The following is an 8,254-nucleotide window of genomic DNA, read 5'->3' on the forward strand; positions in this document are numbered from 1 at the left end:
CATGACAAAGCTCTAGGATGTGCTTGACTTCGTGCTCAAGAACGCATCGTCGTAATATATGATCAGGACCAAGTCGAAATAGGAATGCGTCGTCCCATAAATAAAATTTGACATCATGTCTTAGCTTTTTCTTCTGCTGGTAAGTATAGTCTTCTGGTATTTGATCGCAAACAATGAAATTCAAGATGTCCGCATACCAGGGAACATTAATGCCTACTGCCATCAGCAGCTCATCAGGGAATCTTTCTTCAATAACTTTTTCATTACCTTGAACCTCGCAATTCTCCAGTCTTGACAAATGATCCGCGACTTGGTTCTCGGTGCCCTTTCGATATTTGATCTCTAGGTCAAACTCTTACAGTAGCAACACCCACCATATAAGCCTTGGTTTTGCATCCTTCTTTGTCATCAAGTACTTGATCGCAGAATGATCCTATACACCACAACGCTTTTTCCGATTAAGTACTGTCGAAATTTCTCCAGTGCAAATACCCCTGTGAGCATTTCCTTCTCTATGGTTGTATAGTTCTCTTGAGCATCATTCCATAATTTACTCGCATAATGAATAGGATGCAATACCTTGTCCTTGCATTGACTTAACACTGCGCCCACAGCATATCCGCTCGTGTCACATATCAACGCAAATGGTTGCGTCCAGTCTGGCGCCACCAGAATTGGTGCAGTGATGAGCGCATCTTTCAATGTGTTGAATGCTTTGGTACATGCATCATCAAAATTATATTCTCGGTTAGCTTCAAGGAGCGCACTTAGGGGCCATGCGATCTGGGAGAAGTTGCGAATAAATCTTCTATAAAACCCAGCGTGTCCCAGAAAGCTCTTAAGTGTTTTCACATTCACTGGTGGGGGTAATTTGGAAATTGTGTCAATTTTTGCCTGATCAACTTCCAACCCTGCTTTTGAGATTTTGTGACCCAGAACTATTCCTTCTTCCACCATAAAGTTGCATTTTTCCCAGTTCAAAACAAGATTTGTTTCCACACATCTCTTCAAGTCCTTTTCAAGGATAGATAGACAGGAGTTGTAATTATTTTCGAAGACTGAAAAATCATCCATGAATACCTTGACTGACGCCTCCAAGTAATCTAAGAATACTGCCATCATGCATCGTTGGAAAGTGCCTGGCACATTACAGAGTCCAAATGGCATGCGTCGAAATGCAAACGTACCAAATGCGCACGTGAATGTTGTCTTATCCTGATCTTCCGGCGCAATTGCTATTTGATTGTACCTTGAATAGCCATCAAGAAAACAGAAAAATTCATTCCCCACAAGTCTGTCTAGCATCTGATCAATGAACGGGAGTGGAAAATGGTCCTTTTTAGTGGCCAAGTTTAACTTGCGATAATCCATGCAAATTCTCCACCCCGTAGTCGTTCTTGTGGGAATTAATTCATTCTTGTCATTAGTGACAACTGTCATCCCCCCTTTCTTTGGAACACACTGCACTGGGCTCACCCAGCCGCTATCAGATATCGGGTAGATGACTCCTACATCTAGCCACTTCACTATCTCCTTCTTTACGACCTCCCTCATTGTCGGGTTCAAGCGGCATTGCCTTTCTACCGATCCTATTTGTCCTTCTTCCAGACGAATCTTGTGCATACGATACGAGGGGCCAATTCCTCGAATGTCCACCAAGGTCCATCCCAAGGCCTTTGCATTATTTCTTAGGATTTGTATGAGCGCATCTTCTTTCTTCTTACTCAATGATGCGGAAATGATAACTGGTAATGTGTTGTTACTTCCTAAGTAAGCATACTTAAGATGCACGGGCAACGGCTTTAAATCTTAGCACAGGTGGCTCTTCCAAAGATGGCTTGCATTGTGATGTCCGTTCAGATAACTTAAGCGGTTCAAAACTTGATTCCACAAGGATCGTAGCGCAGTCCTCCTCCAATATTGCGCCGATTCCAAGATCTTCTTCCTCCAGCTCCTTCAGGGGTTCGTATCAACATTCTTCCCGCAGTTCCTCAATATATTGGCAGTTTTCCATGTCACCTGGGTACTTCAACGCATTAAACACGTTGAATTTCACTTCCTGATCATCGACCCTGATGGTCAATTCCCCTTTCTGCACATCGATCAGTGTTCGCCCTGTTGCGAGAAATGGCCGACCCAGAATGATAGGGACTTCTCTGTCAGCTTCATAATCCAATATGACAAAATCTGCTGGAAATATAAACTTTCCACTTGCACGAGTACATCCTCTATCTTGCTCTCAGGATGCTTTATTGATCTATCGGCCAATTGTAATGTGATCGTGGTTGGTCTTGCGTTGCCGATATCCAGATTTCTAAAAATCGACAAGGGCATTAGATTTATGCTCACCCCTAAATCGCACAGTGCATTCCCGTCCATCTTCCCTCCTATCGTGTAGGGAAATGTAAAACTCCCAGGGTCCTTCATTTTAGTGGGGATATTGTTTTGAAACAACGCACTGCATTCATATGTTAACGCAACTGTTTCATTTTCCCCAATCTTTCTTTTATTGGCTAGGATATCCTTGAGAAATTTTACATAACTCGGCATCTGCTCTAATGCTTCTATTAAGGAAATGTTAATGTGTAGCTGTCGAAGAACATCCAGAAACCTCTGAAATTGTTTGCTATCATCTTTCTTCTTCAGTCTGGACGGGAAAGGTGGAGGATCCCGCCTTTCTCCTTGTTTAGTTGGCTGCTTGCTGAGGTCCTGTTCTTGCTGTGTTTCATTATCTGGAGGTTGCCTTGATTGAGAATTCAAGTCTTGAGGAGCTTCATCTTTTGTAGGTGAACTTGCTTCTGAACTGGTAATTTTTCCACTATTGATTGATTGATTATCATCATCAGTCAAATCTATTGGTGTTGTTGTCGCATCTGGTACTGATGGCATAGGGGCTGTTGTTCTGCCGCTTCTCAATGTTACTACATGACATTGTTCTTTACCTCGCTGCCCCAATGCTCTTGAGTTACTGGGTCGCATACCAGGTGATTTATTCTTTAATTACCTCATAAGCTGATCTATCTGCTCTTCGAGTTCTTTAAGGGAGTCAGCCTGCAATTGTCTCATTGCCTCGCTCTTTTCAATGTCATGTTTTAACGATGTCTCTAGAGACGAGGTTATGCAAGAGGTACCATATAAGAACGGTGGGTCACAGGGTGGTATACCTTGAGAATTACCTGGGTTACAGTCCGGAGTAATGAAGACCGAAGGGTTGCCTCTATCCCCTTGATAACTGTACTGATAGAAACTATGGCTCTCCTGGTTGTGATTCTCGTCCCAACTTGAAGTTGGGTGATCCCACCAATCAGGGTTATAGATGTTGCCAAACGATTCATCAAAGACAGAATATACGGGTTGTTGATTCCATGGGCAGACTTCTACTAGATGTCCCTCTCCACATTGGATGCAATTCATTGCGGCCACGTGAGTCAACGCATTAACTTGCGTTGATCCTTGAGAGAGAGTTCTCTATTGATTAGCCACCGTCTGGAGAAGTGAGGTCATTGTGGTCATTTGATCGACCAATGTGCCCATTACATCAGTTGACACATCGGCACTTTCTACTCTTCCTTGCTCTAGACCTCTTACCTCAAGCCTGGTTTCAATCCACTCATCAAAATGTCATGAGATGCGATCCAAGATATTCTTTGCTTCCGTATATGATCTGTTCATTAATCTTCCTTCTGCGGAGGCATCGGCAACTGCTTGCATTGATTGACCTAAGCCATTGTAAAAGGTTTCCATCAGAATACTATTAGGAATCCCGATATGCGAACAACTCTTCACTACTTGTTGGAATCGCACCCAGGAAGTGCTTAAGGTTTCATAAACCTTTTGCTCAAAATTCAACACATCCCTCCGTCTCCTCGCGTTGACGGCTGAAGGGAAGAATCTATTCATGAATCTATCAACCAACTGTTCCCATGCTTTAAATCTATTCATGAATCTATCAACCAACTATTCCCATGCTTTAATCTTATTCAGCTCTAATGACTGAGCCCACCTCTTTGCTTCATCCCGCAGTATGTACGAGAAAAGATATAACCTAAGCCTTTCTTGAGTCACATCAGGCATGGAGAATACACTGCACATGTCTACAAAATTCGTCAAATGCGCATGTGGGTCTTCTCCTTGTAATCCTCCAAATTGACCCATATTCTGAATCATCTGCAGCATGATTGGTCTGATTTCAAAGCTTACATTCTCCTCAACCGTTGGTCTTGAGATTCCTAGTGAGAAGTTGTAAAAATCCGGTGTCGCATAATCTCTCATTGGGACGTCATGATCAGTAGCAAGAATATGGAGCCTTGCATTGGCCCATTTCCCCTTTGATTCCCTGCGGGAGCCTTGTTATTATTAGCCATGCTTCTTCACCACTTAATTTGGCCCTGATGAACTCTTGTGCGAACAATACACTTGAGCTCTGGGACCACTTAGAATTTCTGGATCACTCCAGCACTCATAAGCCGTCAGACTGCACTTCGCGTTGAACAACCAGTACAGAGAGATCTGTACTGCAAAATACCACAAACATACTCAAACAATAAATCGTTAACCAATCCCCGACAACGGCGCCATACACTTGATAATGCAATTTGTAATGCAATGCAATGATGCACGCAAGCCCATGCCATAAACTTGTTGTGACATAGCTTTTATCTGATGATATGTGATACTACTTCTAGATATGCATTAATTAACAATGTTCTTGTAGTATGCTGTGCGTTGTCACAAGTTTCCTTGCGTTGAAACCATGTATAATTTCACTGCAAGTTTCTCGGTGTGATCCGAGGTCGAACACAGGGACTGTTTGAGATTATTGCGTTATGCTTGTGATACATGCGACTAGGGGTTTTCAATTAATAAAAGTTGTTGTGTACAAGAATATAAACATGCGTTAAAGTAAAGAGATGATACAAGATACAGGTTTCATGATACAAGATACTGAGGTCAAAGCTAGATGTGAAGATTATGCAGAGATCGTGTAATGTGGTGACAAGTCTTATGTACGAAGCAAAAACAGAAAAGATAATTATTACAAACATCGAAATTTTCTTAATTGCGTTAAAGATATAAGTACGGTTCCGCTTTTCCCTTGGCGTACACCTCTCGGTGATCGGCCACGTTCCCACATCTCTGTGGTGAAATGGAGATGAACGTAATGAACGCAAGGTTGCTTCCATCTCTGGAAGTACTACTTACTTTAGTTAACGCATTCTTCTAACCTTCTCTCGATAGATCATAATGACATCTTCACTTCTGCTCTCGTAGGTGAAGATGTCGTCTAGCATGCCTTAGCTATACGCATTTATCTCTTTATCACAGATTAAGTTACTCGTTTAATCCATATTAATTACCAAGGTATTAAGAAAAATTCATGGAGAAATCGATAAACGGAGGAATGGAAATAAACAGAGAAGTGGTCATGAAAGTGATCGAGACATTCAATATAAACTTTTAGCGTCTAATACATGGTTTGTGAATGAAGAGATTAAGAAGATGAAATACACTTGATGAAATAGAATTAGAAACAAATACAAATAAGCACCAATGTCTTAACACCGATCTGGATGGAGATTTGCTTGTCGATGTGGATGGATCGTGCGGAAGGATGAGCTTCCCTCTAAGGCTTGCTCAACCGATAGCAGGGATCTAAGCACAGAGCTTCACGGCGAGAATCTGGCAGATTCGCACTAAGACTCACCTTTCAGCCTTGTCTCTTCTCTTCCTGGATTTCTTCCGATCAGTACTTAGCTCAACCTTTCTCTCAATAATTTAGTAGCAATTAGCCCTCGTATCAATTATAACCGTATCAATTATAACCGTATCAAGTATATGTTCTCTGAATTCTATGGGCGTATTTATAAGTGAAAAGCTTTGACTCTTGGCTTGTGAACCCCATTTCTTGTTATTGAAATTCCAAAGATGGAGGAATAAATATTCATTCTATTATGCAATCAAACCATCAAATCTGCACAATGGCTAGTTGTACACGTGTCACAATCCTCCGCCTTTGCGTTGCTCAGCTATATCTTTCTATCGGTTGCTCGCATGTAGTGTTGTTTTTATTATCGCATGCGGTTGAAATTCAGCTCTGGATCGACTATCGCATTGCACCGTCATTGCGTTAATTGTGGATTGACGGGCGTAATGTAATAGAGATGCGTTGTTCAGTTCCTCATTGATCCTTGATCGCAACAGAATAAAAATATCCTCTTCTACCATTTTGACGATGTTAGTGGGTGTAATTGCGATAATTCATAATTATTGTATTCTTGAGCTAATTTTCATATATTCAACGCATATTCCTTCTCTTTTGGCCACAATATCTAGATAAGACAGCATAAGTAACTTGTATTTCTACAAGTTATCAACAGACTTGAAATATTCTTTTCTACCATCGCAATGGTGTTAGTGGATGTATTGACGACAATTTATAATTCTTGCATTTCTTAGCTAATTTCTATAAAATTGACGCAACTTTCCTTTCTTTTGGCCGGAATATCTAAATAAAAGAGTTTAAATAACTTGTATTCCTACAAGTTATCAAGCATCTCAACAAATGACACAACTTATGGTTGTTTCAATGATTGTGCTGACCTGCCCTTTCTTTGCTCCCGTATTATTAATTGCGATGCCTTGTATTAAACTCATCATCACAGTCATTTGATTTTGCAGGGATGCGATAGCTCCATTGTTTGCGTCATTTTCTTTAATTCTTAATCTCTGATCGTTTTCCCTCCAATCCTTGTGATTTTTGGTAATGCGATCAAGTATACTCTTTGCCTCCTCATATGTTTTATCGTGCAGACCACCGACGGCTGCCGCATTGGCAACGGTCTGTGAAGAGGGTTTCAATCCTTGGTAGAAAATCTCCATTTGCAAGCAATCTGGTAAGCCATTGTGTGGACAGTCTCTTACCAGCCACTTAAACCTCACCCAAGCATCGCTGAGCGATTTGTCATCTTCTTGTTCAAAATTTGTTATTAATTTCATTCTCTTAGCGTTCTCAGTTGGTGGGAAATACTTCTTCATAAACTTTTCCACCACCTGTTCCCACGAAGTTATCTCGCCCAGTTCGAGAGAATATGCCCATTTCCTCACCTGATCAGACAAAGAAAATGAAAACAGAGTTAGTTGAACTTCCTCGGTTGAGATATTTGGGAACACGAAAGTGTTGCAAATTTCTATGAAGCTCCGGAGGTGGGCGTGCGGGTCTTCTCCATGCCTTCCTCCAAATTGCCCAGCAGCCTGGATCATCTGCAACATTACTGGATTCATTTCAAACCTCGATCCATTTAACGTCAGCCTCATGATTCCTAGAGAGAAATCGTAGAGGTTAGGTGACGCATAGTCCCAGATGGGTCTATTGTAGTCATTTGCAAGAAGGATGTGGTTGGCAATTATATTATTCGCGTTAGCAGCCCTTACGTCTGCTTGCTCCACCATTCTTGGTGTTCTTTCTTGTTGTTGTTGGTGTCTCTTAATCTTCTTCTGAATGTCCTCTCAATCTCCAAGTCGTAATTTGCTAGAGATTGAGAGTCTGCAAAGAAATCAGAAAAGTTACTGTTAGCAAACTATTTTGCCGAAGTCCCCAGCAATGACGCCAAAAACTTGATGCTTGATTTTATGAAGTGGAAGAATGGATGATATGCATTGATGGAATTGCTTTGTGCACTCAAGTTTCCCCAACGGAATCCAAGTGTAAATTCCTCTGAGTTTCCTGGTAAGTCCAGGGTCGAACACAGGTACTTGTGAAAACAGATTGTGTTGGTAATTTTTATGAAAACCTTGCAGTAACCAAGTAATAATTTGTGGGATTGTTGTTTGCGTTGATGGAAAAATAAAGAAACAAATGCGACGGAGTTGAGAAAAGACAGTTGTGTTAACAGATGCAATGAGTATGCAATGAACGGGTTGAGAAGATCTTTAGCTAACGTTACTCGAGAATGTGTCAGCCTATGCGATCATGTTACAACCATGCACAACAAGTCATTTTCCAATGTAAATGCGATGCTCCTAAGTCTAGTACGCATGTGTTGAATGCAAAAGTGTCCATAGAGCTTATCCCTAAGTCTCTACTCTTGTCCTATGCGATGATGCAAAATGCATGAAAGCAAGGTGACCGCATACAATCATATCCTATCTCTAGGATGCATGCAATGCGTTGATAACAAATAGTGCTCATTCCTAAGTGCCTATCTCTTGTTTATGCATTCTAATCTGGCTCTTCTGAGTCTAGATTCTAACTTGA

At 41.3% G+C, this 8,254-nt stretch overlaps 1 pseudogene; it reads right to left on the reverse strand.

Annotated features, from left to right (window-relative positions):
• Positions 1 to 1,969: 1,969 nt before the first annotated feature.
• On the reverse strand, positions 1,970 to 3,414 carry LOC150032026 (uncharacterized; annotated as a pseudogene).
• Positions 3,415 to 8,254: the final 4,840 nt, after the last annotated feature.

This window comes from Benincasa hispida, chromosome 12 (genome assembly GCF_027475165.1).
Source record: "Benincasa hispida cultivar pf3 chromosome 12, pf3_genome.v1.1, whole genome shotgun sequence".
NCBI lineage: Eukaryota > Viridiplantae > Streptophyta > Magnoliopsida > Cucurbitales > Cucurbitaceae > Benincasa > Benincasa hispida.